The following is an 18,883-nucleotide window of genomic DNA, read 5'->3' on the forward strand; positions in this document are numbered from 1 at the left end:
TCATCTAAATGTGCTGTAGAACATCTCAACAACGACAAAGTGCTGCTTTTCTTTTTTTTTTTTTCTTTTTTCCTTAATTAAAATAAAATAAAAGCCTAACCAAGACTTGTTTCAACTTGTCTCTGTGATTCCCACCCAGGAGATGATTGGGGAGCCCAGGGGAGCTCAGCAAGGCTCGTTCACCCTTTAAATGCCCTATAGGGCCAGGGCCAAAGTGCAGTGGGGACTGACAGTGCCCTCAGTGAGGTCACACCACCCCTGAGGGCTGCTGGGCCAGACATTTGGGATTCTTTACTTGAGGTCTTTTAAGTCCCTGATTGAGGTTACTTAAGGTCATCTGGGGCCTCTAGCAAGGTTACTTGAGTTCACAGGGGTCACTTGAGGTCATTTGAGGTCCTGATCTGGGTTACTTGAGGTCACAGGGGTTATTTGAGGTCACAAAGGTCACTTAAACAGGAAGCCTTTGGACTTTGCTGTCCATAACACCCAGCCAGGAGCACAGACACAGCAGCCAGGACAGCTGGCCACACGTGCACCCTCCACAGCCAGGTCAAGGTCTCCACAGCCCCAGAGATCTGGAATTTTCAGCTGGAAGAAAAGGCTGGGAGACCTCAGCCATCAGCAGCCATGGACAAGGACCTCTAGTGATTAATGGGCTGATATGAACTGTCCTTGTCTGCTTTATTCTCTGTATTCTTTATTCTCTGTATTTACTTGTCGTGCCTGGTGCAGGGACCAGGCTTGGAAAAGTCAGGAGGGTGTGCTTGAAACATTCCAGGTTGTTCCAAAGGGTGAAGTTAATAATAATTAGGGCTTGTAAAGACAAATTGAGAAATGAGGAGCCCTTAGTTTAATCTCTCTCCCTTTATTCAAATAAAGTTGCAGGACTCCTCTGTCTCCTTCTGGCATTTGTGGATTTTCCTGGTGCAATCTGGAAAGAACATGAAAATAGTCAAGAGAAAAGGCTCACAGCATCAACTGCTGAACAGGAATTTTTCCAGACTTCATTTCTCAGGACATGTTTCCCTCCAGCAATGCTTCCCACAGAACTGCAGGTCCCAGTAAATAACTCTTCTGGTTTTTCTCCTCTAAACTCACCAATCCATAAGCATAGACAGCAGGCTGTAGTGTACAGCATTGCACATGCATTAAATAGTAAAAATTACATCATTTCAAACACTTTAGCCATGGAATTCCTGGTTTAACAAATATCCAGCAGAACTGATTTATTAAAATAGAAACTCTGGAACCTCCTGATGGCTGTAGAGTAATAACAAGTAAATAACTGTGCTCCATCCTGCTCCCCAGAGCTGAGGATTTGCCACCAAACCTCCATTCCATGGTTTTCATCCTCCTTCCCTCTTCCAAAGCAGCATTTCTCCCTCACCCCAGAAGCAGTGCACCACAAGTTCAGGTTGGGAGCAGAGGGATGGGAGCACAGAATTTCATCACTGCTCACAGCTCCCAAACAAGGCAGCACTGGGAACAGGGGAGCTGTGAGGGGAGAGGAAAAACCACCCTCAGATTCATAAAATAAGTGCAAAATTAAATTATATCCCAGAAGTTTTTAGTGATAATTAAAGTTTTATTATTACTGCACATTATCCTGACCATTTTTAAGAAAAACTTCAGTTTACCCAACACATGCCCAGCCTTCTCTGGCCCCTTGCACTCCTGCAGGAGCCTCCATCAAGCTGATTTATTTTTTTTTCATCTCAGCTTGTTTTACAGGTCATCAATTTCATTTCTCAGTGCTTTAGGTGCTCCCCTCTTCTCAATTAGGATAACATTACATCCATCAATTCTTATCTCTGAATCTTCAGCTTCCCATTCAGCCACCCAGCAGTCTCCATCAGAGCTTGCCAGCACCCTCTCAGCTACAGCCCTGTTGATTTAATTACACCATCCATTTGCTAATATTTACTCAGCCATTACTAAATATATCCAATTTTGTTTGCTAACACGCATCCGTGCCTGTTGTGAAACCAAATCCAGGCAATCACACCTATCTCCTGTTTTGTGGTAACCTGCAAATAAAACTAAATGTTGTAGTTTGATTAAAAATGTAGATTAAAATGTGGATTATAAAAAAGGAAGGCTCCTTATTATATCCTGTATCACCTCCTCATTTTCCCTGTGAAGGAAAAGTTAAGAGATGAGGTCCAAATAAAAAACCACTACCATGGAAGCTCCACTGCCCTAAAGACTTAGAGGTTATTCCAGTTATTACTGTGATATCAGCAGGGTTTTACCCACTTATTTTTCAGTCAGAATTACACAATTCTCCATTTTTCTGAACCCATGCCATTGCCATTATTCTTTTGGGCAAATGAGTTTCCATTAAGCAGCAGCCCTCCTTTGTCCAAAGGATCCAGGAGCATATCAGGGCAGAATTAACATGAGGATAAAAATTAACCTGCTCACTTCTGGGACTGCAGTTCCTTCTCTGCACACTGTAGAGATGAAACATTTCCATTTCAGCACCATCAGTCATAACAGGACCTTGTCCTCCACTGCAGCTCTGAAAAGTTGTGTGACCTCCCAGATCTTTGCCTTCTCAGGAAGCACCTGCTGAGCTCAGTTACTTAATCATATCCAGCTGACCAGCAAAAGTAGCCAACATCATCATTAAAATGCAGAAGAAAAGGAAATTAACCTGCTGCAAAATCAGAACATCATTGTCACTATTAAAAAAAAATAAATCAACTGAATATGTTCCATGCCATGTCAAATTCTGAGCAGGAATGTGCCAATGGTAACCCAGCTCTAACATGTGAGAGATCTGAAAATATTTGACCTCTTAGACACAAGGAATAGCACCATAAATATATTTTAAACCCTTGATGCACTCCTGAGAGCTTTCTGAAACCTCTGCCTCATGTCAGAGGAGGGTAAGAGGCAGACAGGCACAGAAAGGAACACTGAGAAATCCACATCCAAATTCCAATTCCACTACTGCCTTCACTGGCCATTAGTCCAGAAAAAGGAGGTCATTACACGCATCTTTTACACCAAATGTTCTTCTTCCTGCTGAATTCCCAATTCCCACCCTGCCACAAAGGTGTGACCTTTATATTTCCAGAGATCAGCTGGAAATTATCAAAATCTAAAGAACCTGGACTTATATCTCTGTTCTAAAACACTGTTCTAAAACAATGTGTGGCTCTGAAAACGTGTTTCTTTCCCCTTAGGTAAGTCTTTAAAACACCCTTTTCTTACTTAAAATCCAAAGGTATTTAAGATGTTTTTATTCTGCAGAGATTTGTCACCTGTTGCTGAAGGCCAGGCTATTCCTGAGAGTTCTTCCCACGCTGTAGCACCACGAGCTGTCCCTTGGAAGAGCTTCCAGCAGCTGTTTAATTACTCCAGCAGCTCTCTAATTGCCCATTAGCTCCAGCACGAATCTCTGTCTGTGCACTTTCTCTTGGGTGAATGGCTGCACCTGCCTCCATCACAGCATCATAAAATCAGCAGGGAGCACAGGAGGGCTCCAAAGCAGGAGCAGGAGCAGCTCTGGAGCCCATCAGGTGCTCAGGGATTTCTCCAGGGCAGAGCTGGGGAGTGCAGGGATGGAGGTGTTATAAATGCATATCATATTATTGGCTTTATATCAATATAATTTCCTTTATTCCTGTTATTGATGATATTTAGAAATAGTGGTATAATACAAATATGTTAGGCTATGACATGATATTAAAGCACAAACTACTTTTTATTTATATAACCCAGAGACTAAAAAGATAATCAGAGACCCCCTACATCCTAAGATTATCTTGTCCAGATGAAGACAAGCAGTCCTCCAAGCCCTCCAAAGGAAAAATTCATGGCACCCGTTATCAGAGGACATAAAACCTAGTGGCACCAAGAAGATTGATCTGTTGGGAAGGGGAAAGGAAAAAGCTAAACAGAGGAACATCAAAAATCCTAAAAAGAATGTCTGAATATGTATGAGAATTTATGGATATGTAGGATTCTGTTTTTAAGGGATAACCCTTTGTTAGTAAGGGGTGCTCTCTTGGCTGAATGCAGAGACACCCAGCCATACCTGTATACTTTATATTTATCTCCTAATTGTCTTTCTATTAAACTTTAAATTCTATAAAAAAATGTGAACCTCGTTTTTCACAAAGGGGAGGCATAACCTCTGTGTTCCCTGTTCTGCTGCTGGGCAGAACAGCTCTCCTGGGGCAGGGCTTCTGCTCACACCCAGCCAGAAACCTCTCCTGCTTGAGTTCATGTCTGCTGTCAGCTTGTCAGGGGACTTTCAGCATCTGTAGGACCAGACAGAGTCAACTTTAAAACTTTAACAAGTGTGTGTTTTGCATTCTCATCCTTCCTCCCTTTTTATTGCATCCCAGGCCTCAGATGCTCCATGCATCCAGTGATTCCTGGCTGATCCATTTCCTCATTTAGTTTAAAATCCCTCTGGTTCTCCAAACCTTAACCAGAAATAGGAAATAAAAATAGATTTGAGGATTTGGTAATCAATAAATAAATAAAAATACTGGGAAAGAACCCTATAAAATTTTAGCCCTCCACATATTTTAGCCCTCCATCTAAAGAAAGAGCTCATCAGGATAATTATTTTACTTTTTTTTCTTAAATGATTAAAAGATCAGCTTCCTGTGCTGATTTTCAGCTGACATCCTCTGTCAGTATGATTCTGCTGTCCCTCAGGGTGCTACCACAGCATCTGTCACCTCATATTGCATTTTACATATTTTATATATAGTTACACACATATATATCACAGAATCCCAGAAGGGTTTGGGTTTGAAGGGACATTAAAGATCATCTAATTCCAACCCTCTGCCACAGCCTGGGACACCTTCCACCAGTATCTCAAAATTTATGAATGCAGGACTTAAAAAACCTTCCAGATTATCAAGTCCATCCTCCTGCTGTTGCAACCAACCATATTATTTTATGCCTTTCAAAAATTTAGCACAGAGAGTCCTCAGTGTAATGAGAATTTTGGCCCTGCTTGCTGGCTAGCAACTCCAAAAATCTCCCTGTGCCGTGTAGAAAACTTATTTATTTGTACTCTTTTTTATTTTGGTTCTCTGCATTACAGTCAGACCCAAATCTGAGAGGTGATTCATGATCTGTTTTTATCTCTCAGAGGTTACAAGGAACAAAACTGTAGGAGTATCTCAATTAATGAGTCTTCAATGCAATGCTTGGCTAAATAACACTCAATCACATCATAACCAAGTTCCAGCTATGTTTGTTTTTTTTCACTTTGAAATGAGAAATTGTTTCTATTTACCATTGTGCTTTTCCAAATACTGGGATGTGTTTGATCCCACCAGCAAAGGGAACAACCCCCATGGAAATATGTCAGGGACACTCTGGTTAAACTCACATTAAAACCTTGCTGTCTTGGACATAGCAAAGTATAATATCATTCAAAACACAACATTTTACTGCTTTACCCAGTCCCTGAGATAATAATTCAATACCACATCAATACATTTACTAAATGTGTAGTAAAAATGTAAATGAAACAAATTCAGCTCACAGCAGGGCTTCAAACCCTGGCTCCTTGGTTGCAAATATCTGCTTTGACAGAGATGAAAACACGACACAAAACTTGCTTTTTTTCCCAGCAAAGACAGACAATCATAACATCCACTTCTTCAAGAAATGCAGAAGAAATCTCAGCAATTTTGAGACAATATAGACATAACAAAACGTCCACCAGTGACCCCACCAGTTCTTGGAATCCATTCAGCACTCCAAGGGTGGTGGACAGGTCATGAAGGAAAGCAGGACACACCATTCCCTCCTGCACAACTTCTCAGCTGCCCGTGGGGCTTCAAACTGCCCAATAAAACCAATAAAAACAGCACTGGTTACCAAAATGCTGGGAAATCCAGCAGAAAGTGTTTGCTAAACTTGGTGCTCCAAGAGGGAGAACCACTGAAGCTGTGTGGCTGTCCCAGCAAACAGGACAAAATTCCAATACCCAAATTCCAAGCCACAGCTGGGAGAAAGAACTTCTGAGGGTGACCAGAGCCTGAGAAAGAAAAAGCCAAGAGAGTTAAGGAAAATCTCCATGGGGAATTCAGGAGTTCAGCAGGGACTGCTGGAGGCCAACAACAATTTGATCAAGCTCCCCTCCATCCTGAGCTCGGTGATTGCCAACCCCAGGGGCTGGATGGGTGTCAAACAATGCAGCAATCAGCACTCAGGGGTTTTTATGGATTTACAGCTCTGGGAAGAAGCAGCTGCTGAATCCCAAAAGAAGCCTTTGTGCTGAGGTTCTGCCATTCCTGAGCCCCTTTAACCCCCAGGATGGAGGTTTGGTGACAGCCTAGAAATTAAAATCATAATTACTCAACTAGAGAGGCCTGAGACTAAAGTGCCATTATTTGGATGGTCTGCAGAAAATTCCTTCAATTCTGTAAAGGAGAAGCAGTGCCTAATGCAGATTGATTTAATTCAGAGCCTCTCTTCCTTCAGCATTCTGCTTTTAACCAGAGCTGCTGCTCACTGAACTCACCTGCCAGAGCTACTTAACTGCAGCTCTTTAATCCTTCAGGAAAAGGGACTTAAAGCCTGACCTCCAACAAACAGAGGCTGGCATTTGACTACAGTTTGGATTTTCAGTGGAAATGGCACAATTCCAGCTCCAAGGGGAGATAATCAGTAGGATGCAGAGCAGAGTGTACAGTGAGGTACTGTGAATCGTTGCTTTTGAATACAGAGAAATGGGTTTTCTTCACAAAATTCACATGAAGGGGTGAGCTCTGACACGGGAGAAGTGCCTGCTGATTAGCTGCCAGTTAAGGGGAAGTCTGAAAGAGTTTAGCTCGGGACAGATGGGTTTAAATAAAGATAATAATTCTGTTTGATATCTTTCTTTGCAAATCTAAGAATACATGTGTGGATCAGTGAAAGGAAAAAATATCATTATTGGTTAGAGCCAAGTCTCCACAGCCCTTCAGAAGAACATAAAGAACACCCAAAGCAGAAATCTCCTCTCTTTAGATAACTTTGTGTGGCCTTTCTATATCATACACACAATAAATTCTCAGTTTACCTGTCTTTTCCACTTCCTTTATTCTCTCCCTTGGAGCTCGCTATGGATGTCTGCAGAGTGAGTTTTATCTAAAATTTGCAAACACAACAGCTAAGCCTGATATAAAAGAAGATACACTGATAATTGAATTTTGGAAGCACAATAGCATCTCATTGATGGTATTTTAACATTGTAATAGCAATTATAATGTAAATGAAATTTACAGAACATCGTGTAACACCATTATTAAAACATTTAAACAACATAATGAAGCTATTTAGCACTTCTAAATCTGTTCTTTCAGACCAGAACATTTTCTTACCCTCCTTGAATTATTTTAAAAAAACGCCTCTGCATTGTAACAGCCAATGGAATTGTTCTCCATTCATTGCTTCTCCTATGGAAAGCAAAGCACAAAACATTTTTTTTCCAAAAAATAGTTGGAACATTCATTTTAATTGCACAGCGTTAAGGCACTGCTGTAGAAGATTAATCTTCATGTTTAATAATACAATGCTCTGATATTTAGTTTTATTTTATTACTTCAACAACAGAACCCCAAATTTTCAGTTTGCTGTTTCATGTGACAGATTATTCAAAGTTCACTAAGATCTGCTATCATTATTACAATCAAATATTTCAGATATGGCCTTCTTCAGAGACTCAGAAATGGCTGCAGAGCCTGTCTTAAAAATAGCTTTTAAAGGAAACAAACAGGATCAAATTAAGTGTTTGTGTCCTTTGAGTTGTCAATAAATTTTAATTTCTTTTTACAAAAAAAAAAAGCACAACAAACTCAGAGCTGTTGTTTTGATTTTGCATTTTGTAAATGTAACATGCTTAGATTTTACATTTTTATGGTTCTGTTTATCAGCCAGATAAAGGAAAAATTAACCCAATATCAACCCAAAGGAAATATTTTTCAGGGAAATACCCAGCATGGTATTCACCCAGGATGAGGTGGAGAAGCCCCACAAATCCATCATTCCGTGGATGAGAGGGGAAACGAGGACAAGGAAAGCTCAGAGAAACAAACTGCAAACCCAAAATACGAAGAACAAACCTAGAGGCAAGGGCAAAACAAAAGATAAGAACAGAACAAGTGAGCACAGCTGCTGCAAAAATTACTTGCACAGAGGATGAAAAGAAAAGGGGATACAGGAGGGAACAAGACTGGAGAGAAAAGGAAGGAAAGGAGAATAAATCACACCAACTTTTGTCAAGTTGAAGTTTTGTATTTCACTCCTGTACTTCCCTGGAAAAGTTTGCAGCTCCACTGCAAATATCAGTCAGGAGGAGGGAGGAGGGCAAAATCCCAGCCTGAAAGTGGAGCTATAAATGAAAGTTAGAGAGAGCTTGTGGGAAATAAATAGAAATTATGAAGAGTCCTGGAGGAGAGGAAGGAAAGAGATGATGGAGACTCTTCCCTCAGGTGCGCAGTGAAAGGATGGAAATCACCCGGGATGGTGGGAAATTCTGGCTTGATGTAAGAAAACAATTTATTCTATCATGAAGGGGGGAAAAAAAGGGAACTGGAGCACAGAGAAGCTTCAAAACTCAACAACACCTGGAGCTGGATCCAACCTGAGCCAAAGGCTGGACCCAGAGACTTCTGAGGGTCCTTTTCAGCCCACAGGAATCTGTGGTTCTACCCCAGAACCCCCTGTCAGAGTGGGGAAATCTCCAGAGTTTGGTATCATTTCCAACAAGAAATTAATCTTTCAGCTAGAGGGATTAAATTTGTTTTTCCCCTTGGTTTCACACAAGAGATCTGACCTTTCACAGGAGATGTGATTATTAGATGAAAACAATGGAGCTGGGAGGGTGAAGGTCACATCTTTGTCTCTTGAAATAAATTCTTCATGTACAATCTGAGCTGCTCAGTCACAAATGTGCAGGCTGTCCTACTGCAGGGTGCTAACACCTTTATTTTCAGCATTGAAGGCAGTGAATAAATGATGAGTCCATTGGTGGAGACATTCACCAATTAACCAGCAGCAGCTGTTTGTCTTCTTTTCTTAGGGTACAATTGATTAAAATTGCATGCTTCATTGAAACAGAATTCTCTTGTACTTCACCAAAGGGGGAGAGCAAACTTCTCTTCTGATTTATAGAACATATTTCCAGCTGAATACAAATTAGAAACTTATTCTGCTTTGTTGTTTATAATGTGCAGACATGATATAAAAAACCAGAGGTAAAATATTTTGAGTGTTAATCAGACATAAACTGTAACAAAGGCCAGTTGGTGCAAGAATTTATTTCAGGCTTAAACCATCCTTCTTGTCCTACTTATTCCACGTGTGGATTTACAGAGACCCACACACCATGTATGTGGATATATGAGATAGCTACAGCTAAAGTAGGAAAGGTATTTTTGATTTGTGCTGGTGTGAGATATAAAAGCTCAAATGCAGTTTAAAAGTGTCCAAAGAGGGGGAAAAGCTGGTGCTGACACCTGAGCCCTCCAGCAGAGCAGAGATGCAGTGACTGAGGGCTGAAGGAATGAAGCACAGCAGAAACAAGGTGTACCTTTGGAACAGGGTTAATCTCTGATTGGAACTTGATTAATCTCTGCAATAATTTACCTTCTACTGCACTGGGTTCTCCACAGTTGTTCCACTCCAGCCATGAGCAGGGATTTGTAAAGAATATCCTATTTTAGGTTATGGCAGAGATGAGATCCTGGGATGGTCTGAGCACAGTGCCCAATACTTCTCAACTAAAAAAATCAGTTTAACCAAGCTCTGATTACTTGGGAAGCTGAAAGTTTGTAACAAATGCAAGAAGAAATAAATCTCAGCTTTGCAAGCTCTGCTTCAAAACAAATGAATCTATTAAAGCTCTCTTTATTGCATATAAGTCTCAAATATTCCACACAGCACTATCAGTTTAAAGCATCTCTAGAAACAGATATTCACATTTTAGGGGAGCTCTCTCTCACTGTGGGGAAAAAACTGCAATTGCCACCTGGAGATGAAATGAAAAAGGTTCCTGGTAAAAAACCTGATTCCTGAAGTCATTGCAGGTGTTACCTGAAAACAGGCAAAACTCCTGAAAATCTCTAAAATGAGTTGGCTGTTTTCAGGCAGATATTATTCAAGCCTAAGAATATCATTTTTGGTGGGAAAAAAAGCCATATATAGTGTTCATTGTTTATGATAAACATATTTTTCTGGTTGCTGAACATTCCCCACTGCCAGAAGTTACTCTGGGTGTTAAACTCTTCCTATAATGGATCTCACCCCACTGGGCACCTGCAGCAGCCTTTTTTCACAATTTCCAAAATCCTTAAAAACATATTTGAGACAAAATATTCACTGACCCACGACTCAGACACCTGAAAAGAAATGCAAATTGAATCTCACCAAAGAATTCCAAGAACATGGATGTCTAAACTTGCACAGATAGAAACCTGGCATCATAAGCACGCTCTTCCTCAACCCAGAGGGCCTGAAATAATCCACATTAAAGTCCACAGATGCTTCTCTCCACCTGCTTACCTTGGGCAATCTGCAGAGGAAAAAATGATTTTAGAAATCATCTAAACAAAAAAAAAAAAGGAAAACAAGTAGCATTTTATTTATTATTTTTAAAATTATGTCAGGGAGCGCTCTAGAGAAATTTATAATTATAATTTAATCTACAGGATAACTTTAGTTCATATTAAAGTAAGTATTAAAATAAAATAATTAAAAGTAAAATAATTAAAGTGAGTATTAAAGTAAAATTACAAATCTTTCCCTCATGCCTGCTCAGAAAACACATTTAAGTTGTTCTTTTTTTAATTATTTAAACCTATATAAGGAGGCCTTGAATTAGTAATTTCATTACTAAATTTAAAATATTTAAAATTAAAATCTTTAAATTTAAAATCTTTAAATTAAAATATGAAAATTTGAAAATAATTTAATTAGTACTTTAATTTTAAATCTGGGCTATTTTCTGGCAGGGAACCAGACAAATAAAAGACAGATAAACCATAAATATAAGATAAAAGATCCTTAAAGTGAGGGATTCTTTAGGGCTGGTGACCTTTAATCCATGTCCATAGCACACTCTTGGCTCACAACCTGTAGCACAACCCTGAAAATGAAATTGCTCCTTCAAATATCCCAGAGAATTCAGAATATAACAAGTGATCAGAGATTTCCCTCCAATGCTTCCCAAACATTTGCTTTATCCCTCAAAAAGAAAATCTCCTCAGGTTCTGCATGGCTGCTCCATCTGTCAAATCCAGGCACCAAAATATTCCATTGGAGCACCAGGATTGGTTTTGATGGAATAAATGGAGAGCAGAATGTAAATTACAATTACAGCAGAGTTTTTCCAGCTTTACCCAGGTCCCCAACCAGAGAGATTTCAAATTGGCCCACTCAGGAAAAAATCTAATTTGTAACATCTTTAAGTGGAGCTGGGAATTGAGGGTTCTCAAAGGAAAAATGGTATTTTAGAGCAAAAAAATAAAAGCCATTTTCACAATAAATACCTCATCTGCACATGTGGGTAAGGCAGTATCTGAATAATAGACACCTCTGGAAAACCAACGTTTTTTATTTATACATCATTACAAATTTGAGTAGTAAAACACTTTTAATACTCTATCAAAAATGAACAGGTTTTGGCTCAAAGGGAATATTGGAGTCCAGTGTGATATGTCTGCTATTAAAAATAATATCTCATCAAAAAGAGTTGCATTAATAGAATTTATTGTAACATTTTGATGCTTTTGAATGCTGGGTAATAATAATAATAATCAAAGGGGTATTTAGGGAATAGAAAGGAGTGGATGAATCCTCAGGAATGCTGGCACTAATACAGTCTGATCCTGCCACCTAGTGACAAACTCTCCCTGGAAAATCACTGGATTTCCCCAGAAAATGGGTTTTTCTGCAGGAAAACAACCAAAGTGTGGAGCCTTTTCTAACCAAACTCTGAATTTTAGCACCACTTCGTGTTTAATTCAAAGGAAAGGGAAACAGAGCCAGGAATTATTTGGATCAATAGCTAAAAAGTGAATTATTTCAGCACATAGATAATAGAGGTTTGGTACAAGCGGTTCTGGAGTTGTCAAGAGCTAATTGTGAGAAGAAATTTTATCTAATTTTAAATTTTCCTTTTGAAATATACATTTACAGCAAATATTCAGCATTTTGATCCCTTCCCAGCTTTAAAATCCTTTACAAATCTGAGGAGAGTTCCACATGAACTTTGCACTTCCATAATATTTCACTCTGTTAGGATGCAACTTTGGATCTCTTGGAATATTCCAATTATTGTCCTTATCAGTCTTTTTATCTTCTGCCTCTTTGGAGCCCAAAGCAGCTGAATATGGGGGTGCAACAATTCTGAAACTACAGGGTGTGGTTTGTTGATGGGTCTTTTTCCTAAAAATTAAAATATTTTTAAAATTAATGTTATTATCTATTTTATGAAAATACTTTTCTACATGAGAAGATGGATTTTGGACATTCAGTAAATTATGTTAATATTTGATTTAGCACTTGTACCTATAAGAGGTGCTTGAAGAACAAACCTACACAGAAATACACACAGAAATAATTTTGCATCTGTAGTTAAGTAACAGAATCAACTTTGCAATTCACTGTTTTGTGGAGGAATTATACCTAAAGTTATTTTTTGAAGAGCTTTCAGTTTCCATACTGAGCATTCAGCTTTACTGCAGCCTCTGTTTTTTCACTCTAAATCTTTCTGTGCACAGTAGGAAAAGATTTATAGGGAAAAGAAATTCAGTAAACTCTGAAATTTCTTTTCATCAAATCTTAGATGTTACAGGCAGGCTTTTGGCAGTAATATAAATATAAATAAATTATAAATAAATATAAATATATACATACATGCAGCTTGATTCACAAAGCAAACAAATCTAGGAAACAACAAAAAACAACAACAAAGAAAAAAAAATACCAAAAATTAAAATAACACTTCAAAAGCTTCCTTCTTTCCTTCTGTTATTTTCTTTAAAAATATGTTTATCTATAAGATAAATATAATAAAGTAATATATAAATATACATATATATATTTAAAATCTGGACAAAAGAAACATATTTGGATTATATTATAGATTATTAATTGCTGCTTAATTAACCAATAACTGCTCAACCTCAAATACTGAATTTCCAGACTGTACAAAAGGAAAATTCCTGTAATAAATAAAATATAACTCATGGCTTTACAAACAAACACGAAAAGTGAGGAGTGTCAAAATCCATTTGAAGGCATTTAATTAGGCAAGATATATTCAGTCAAGTGATTTTAGAAGCCAAGCTTTTATTCCTGCTTAATCTACTTCCAATAAACCTGGATATAGGAAAGATATAAAAAGAAAGATTCTAAAGATAAAATATGACTCCTGATAAGCATTAATATAATGAGAAAAATAAGTGAGGGAAAAAAACTGTGTGAAACACGACAAGAGATAAAATTTGGCTTTGGAGATCTTCAGGGAAGTAAAGATTTTATAAATTTGAGGGAAGAGTGGAAGATTCCAATGACAAAATGAGGAAAACCAGTGATTTTGTACATTTTTAGGATGTCTGAGGCTCAGGCTGGCAAGGAAATATTCTCAATATTGTGTGAAAGAGCCAAACTGGGAAAACACCCCCACCCCCCTCAGGATTTGGGATGCCCAAGGACACCAACACTTGCAACTGACTCTTTAAAATGTCATTTTGACATAAATTTCCCTCCACAAAGAATAAAAAACCCCAAACTCTCCAGGGTGTCAGTATCACAAACATTACCTGAATTCCATTAAAACATTTCCAGGTTTCCTTATGAAGTTTCTATTAACAAAGGCTGTGAATGGAGTAACCATAAAAATAATTAAATTGTTCTTCAGTTATGTTTTAAAACATTACAAGATGTACTTCCTTGGAAACCACTGCAAGAACTCCAGGAGCATTTGCTGTGAGCTGAACCAAAACAGAGCAACCCCGAATTTTTTAAGCCAGTGAGAAACAAAAATCCTCTTGTATTCAACAAAACTCACCCAAAATTTACTCTCCCTGACTACTCTACTCTTCATTCATTCCCTTTATGCTAAAAGGTAACTCAGCCACTTCCCTCATGACAAAAATACCTTTCATGGATATTCTTGATCAATGATAACCCTTGGCTGTAGAATTTCCATCCCTTCTGCACAGGGTGGAGGTGGTGGGGGCACATGGGAGTAACGAGGCTCAGCAGCACCCAGAGAACATTAATTAACCAATTTCATTTCCCTACCCAGGTGGTACCAGCACTTCCAGCAGGTTTTACATCCTCTCTGGGTAAAACATTCCTTTTCCAGGGCACTTTGGAGAGAACAGCTTCGTTTCCCTGGTGAAAATTTCATTGCAAAGCCGTGGAGCAGCGTTGAGAGCATGGAAAGGTTGGGGTGGGAAGGGACCTTAAAGCTCATCCTCTTCCAGCCTGGCCTTGACACTCCCACCACTGCCAACCCCTCTGGGTAACCAGATCCTACCTGGAAAATCCAAACATTTCCTGAAGGATTTTAAAATCCATATTTTTATGACATAATCTGGTTTCCCCATCCAAAAAAACCCACAAAGCTTACGTGCACGTAGATTTCCAGGAGTAGGATTTTATTGTTTTAACTATTATTCCTTAAAGCTTTTGCCCATCACCCCTTGACTTGCATCCCATTTGTCTCCTTTCACTGGTGTTTCATCAAACATTGCTGCTCTTCATTAAGCAGAAAAGCACAACAGAGTGATTATTAATTGATATCTTTTACCTACAGAGAAAGAAACAAACAGAACCCCCTCCTTTGTAATGTCCTAGAACCAAACTGTGATTTATGGTCCCACTTGTACAAGATTGCTCTTGATTATTTATTCAATAAAGGCCATGACTGGAAGTAACTGAAAATAAAAGTGAGCAGGTGAATTTGAATATTCAGTACCTCATCCAAAGCTCATGGAAAACTGTGTAGTCCTTAAAAATCAACAATATCATTTATCCCATCCAATTATAATCCAAAGTGTAAAACAAAATACACTCACAGAAGGTAAAGATGTTATCTTCCCTCTACCCCCCCCCATTTCAGTGGCCCTAAAATGTTTTAAATCACTGTATTTATTATGACAAATAATAAATATTAAAAATAATAAATATGAAAAAATATGAAAAAGGTTTCAGGTTTCATTCACAACCAGGTTTCGTTCCCATGACCATAAAGCCCTTCCTAACACGTTAGAAAAGGTTCTAGTGCTGCTTTAGCACTAAAAAAAGCAAAATCAAAGTTATCTTTCAGGAGACTTTCAAAGTGAAGGTGAAATAAAAGGTGAAGTGGTCTCAGAAGAAACAACACAGTTACTGAGAACAAAGAAAAAATAATAAAGCAGGAATTTTTCTTAAAATTAAGATTAAGATTTCTTAATTCTTAACATGTACAATTATTTTTGCTTTCTTTTAGAGGTGAACAGAAATTTAAGGTCAAGAGATGACTTATTGTCTAACATTTCCTTATTTGCCTGCAGCTGAAAACTCTAACAGAGCTTCACCCCACATTCAGGGTTACTCTACCTCGATAAAACAAGCTGCATTTCCACAATTCTTTTAACCACACATGTCACAGACTTATTAACAATACATTCCAAAAGAAAATCAGGCTTGATTTCTATGGATGTGAAAATTCCTGTTCAATTAAAAAAATAATAATAATTAAAATTATTCTGCATCTGTAGTGGAGCAGACATTCATATCCCAGATATCCTAAACATTATCTGCACATCCCCAGCAGGGAGGGCTGGAATTGGCACAGCCCTGCCAGCTCACATTGGCTCCCCTGATTTTCTGGCTTGAACAGAGGGTAAAAGCCAAAAAATGGAGCCAGACCTCACTTCTGTCTGCAACAAAACTCCCACTGACCTGGCCAGGGCTGGAATATTGTAATAATAAAATAAAGTGAAAGATGTCCAAAGGCTCAGTGTGGGATTTTCTGGGTGTGGAGTTGATGGTGACAGTGTGACAACAGGTCTGTGGTGAAAGCCAGCAGTGCCCAAATGCACAGAGGGACACTGAGCCAGGGCAGTGACACATGAAACAATCTCCAGTGGCCAAACAAACCAAAATGTTATTTCAGAGCACATTGATCCGTGCCAGTTCCCTGGGACAGAGAACAGCCCTGGCATCAGCAGCTCAGTTCAAACAGTAAAGGCAAAAAAAATGTGCAACCCCAGCAGGCAAAGTCCATCCCTCTTAAAGGGAAAATTCTTACTCTTCCTAAAAGGAAAATTCTCACCCTTCCTAAAGGGAAAATTCTCACCCTTCCTAAAAGGAAAATTCTCATCCTTCCTAAAGGTAAAGTCCTCATCCTTCCTAAAGGCAAAGTTCTCACCCTTTCTCTTGTTTTCATTTGCAGCACTGTGTTGTGCAGGATTTGTTTATCAGAAACATCTGTAATGTGCAACATTTTCACACCTCATGCTCCATTAAATAAGTTATTAAGTTACAAGTTCTTTCAAAGTTAGCATGGATTAAAAAAATCTACTGCTCAATGAACCTTGTGGGTCCCTTCCAGCTCAGCATATTTTGTTATTCTGGAAGAAATAAAAATCTTTAGAATGTGAGAGAAATCAATAGAATTTGTACTTACAATAAAGTAACCACAAAATTATTTATTTATGTAATATTTATGCAATAATAAATAAAAGAGATTACCTTTATGTTTTGCCATTCTGCAGGATCTAAAGCATCAGGAATCCATCCCCACAGAGAAAGGAATAAACCTCAGTGCAGAGAAAGGCAGACACCTGTGCCATAAAAACACCTGGGGGTGTGTGTGTAATATATTTTTTATTGGGCAAATATAAAAAGCAGTCACATCAATCAAACCCTAAAGAGGCATTTGGAAGACTTTAGAATACAGAAAATTAATTCTGGAGTACAGAGGCTTCTCCCTCCACCATCCATCAGGGCAGCAATGAACGCTCTCAAAGTTTGGCGGCTGCTGCCAACAGCTGTAAAGAGAACTGAGGCCATGAATTCCCCAAACAAGAGCTGAGCCCCTGCTGCTGACACAGCAGCTCTGCCAGTCCCTGCAGCCACCTCTGCTGCTGGAAACATCTTCTCATTCGGGGTGGGTTATTGCAATAACCCAGTAATTGCTTCTCAAAATCTCTGGGTTAAATCAAGGCTCCTTCTCGCCTCCTGCCACAGCCTTTGGGTGACCGAAGCTTTGCTGCCTTGTCAGCTGCCCATAAATTTTGTCACCACCTGTATTTTTATTTGTCACTCCACCTGGTTCATTTTCCTTTGTGTTGAACACCTTCCTCTGTCACTGCTCATCACCCCTTTACTTCCTCAAAATCCACAAATTCATATTCCAGGCCATGAAAATATTTCTGCCTTCGCAGAAAAACATCACCACACCACCAGTACTTCCACAAATACAGTTCCTAACTTGTACCAGGAACCCTCCAGAGAATATTCCTCATCAGTTTTTAAAGCAGATCTCTTAAACAGCCCAGTGTCTCTGTTCTCTGCACTGCTACAGCTCCAGTTTTTGTTGCTGCCCCATCAGACATTTTGGCCTCCACCCAAACTCCTCGTCCCTCGTTGCTGTCATGTGGAAAAAACCGTACTAATACTGTCTTAGCTGGCTCTTCATCTCATTTTAATCCAAATTTAAAATATTTTTTATTCTCTTGCCAATGAATTTTCTTTATTCTCCCTCCTCCTGCAGCTCTGGAAAGTGTTAACTCTATTGCACACACAAATATTGTACTTACCAACTGAAAACACAAAGCTGCTCTCGCTTTTCTAAACAACAGAAAGAGAATAGAAAACAGATTAAGATATCCCATTACATAAAAAAAAATCCCCAACCCTAATAAATTAGAATAAAATTTCATTTAGGCCTCCTATCATCTGTCTTAAGCTGTCTCGGTGTTTAAATTGTCCTTAAAGCCATTCTCTGAAACAGCTCAGGAGAAAATGTACTTGCAAAAGGCACACAGAGCTATGAGTTTGCTTTGGATGTCATCATTCAAATGAAGAATAAAAGCACAGATCTGCTGTGGGGCTGACAGCTCTGTGGATGGTGTCCTAACCCAGCTTCACTGCAGATAATGAGATAAGCAATGGTTTTATTAGGCAAATGCTGGAGAGGAATATGGTAATACACAAAGAACACTTGGTTTGAGCTGTCTTTTGTTTCTGATTGTGAGTGCTAAGGACATTCAGATAGTGCTCCACACTAAACCAGCCCATCCCAGTCCTTTCCTGGAGCTGACCTGGGACTGAAGGTTCTGGAATAACACCCCAGCCAAATACATTAGATAAACATACACAATTTCAGCTCAATTCTCATTACATTTCCATCCAATACTGAGCAACCACAGAGGAAAAATTAGATATTTTTTTAATATCCTGACTTGAAACACCTTGTTCTACACCAATCCATCACTGGCTGTCAGTACTTTTAAGAGCAGTAAATGCAAAATATTTTACCAGTCAGCAGGACCTTAAGTGGGAATTAAAACACAATAGAAGTGTGACACATCTGTGCTGCTGGTGTCTGTCCCAGTGGTGAAAATTCTCTGCTTTAATTTTACACTTTGCTCAATAAACTGCAATTTAGTTACAGTATAAGCAAGGTTAAATGCTGCTGTCTGTAGGCCAAGAGAGAAGTAACAGAGTCTTCAAATGAGAGGGGGTTTTTCACATCTATTTGCTGTCTCTTGGCCAGGCACCAAGCTTTCATATTCATAGCAGCATAAAAAGCAACCAAAACAACAACAAAAACTCCTGCTGAGACTATTAAAGTGTCATTTTCAGCAGCAGGACCCCATAAATCACAGAGACATCCTCACCTCAGGTTCTGCCCCTG

At 38.9% G+C, this 18,883-nt stretch overlaps 1 long non-coding RNA gene across 4 annotated transcripts; it reads right to left on the bottom strand.

Moving 5' to 3' along the window:
- Positions 1-444: 444 nt before the first annotated feature.
- On the bottom strand, positions 445-14,212 carry LOC111931000 (uncharacterized). 4 transcript variants are annotated; one of them, XR_015290030.1, is made up of 12 exons: positions 14,129-14,212; positions 13,791-13,845; positions 10,393-10,537; positions 9,613-9,746; positions 7,347-7,421; positions 7,046-7,113; positions 5,702-5,823; positions 4,115-4,271; positions 3,270-3,554; positions 2,425-2,659; positions 1,331-1,494; positions 445-931 (listed from the first exon to the last, which is right to left on the bottom strand). It is a non-coding gene; the product is annotated as an uncharacterized LOC111931000 (long non-coding RNA). The 4 variants fall into 4 exon arrangements; XR_002865391.2 differs by lacking the exons at positions 9,613-9,746; positions 10,393-10,537; positions 13,791-13,845 and having other exon boundaries at positions 14,035-14,166; XR_015290031.1 differs by lacking the exons at positions 4,115-4,271; positions 5,702-5,823; positions 7,046-7,113; ... (3 more) ...; positions 13,791-13,845; positions 14,129-14,212 and having other exon boundaries at positions 2,417-2,599.
- Positions 14,213-18,883: the final 4,671 nt, after the last annotated feature.

This window comes from Cyanistes caeruleus, chromosome 8, assembly GCF_971803275.1.
Source record: "Cyanistes caeruleus chromosome 8, bCyaCae1.hap1.1, whole genome shotgun sequence".
NCBI classification, from domain to species: domain Eukaryota; kingdom Metazoa; phylum Chordata; class Aves; order Passeriformes; family Paridae; genus Cyanistes; species Cyanistes caeruleus.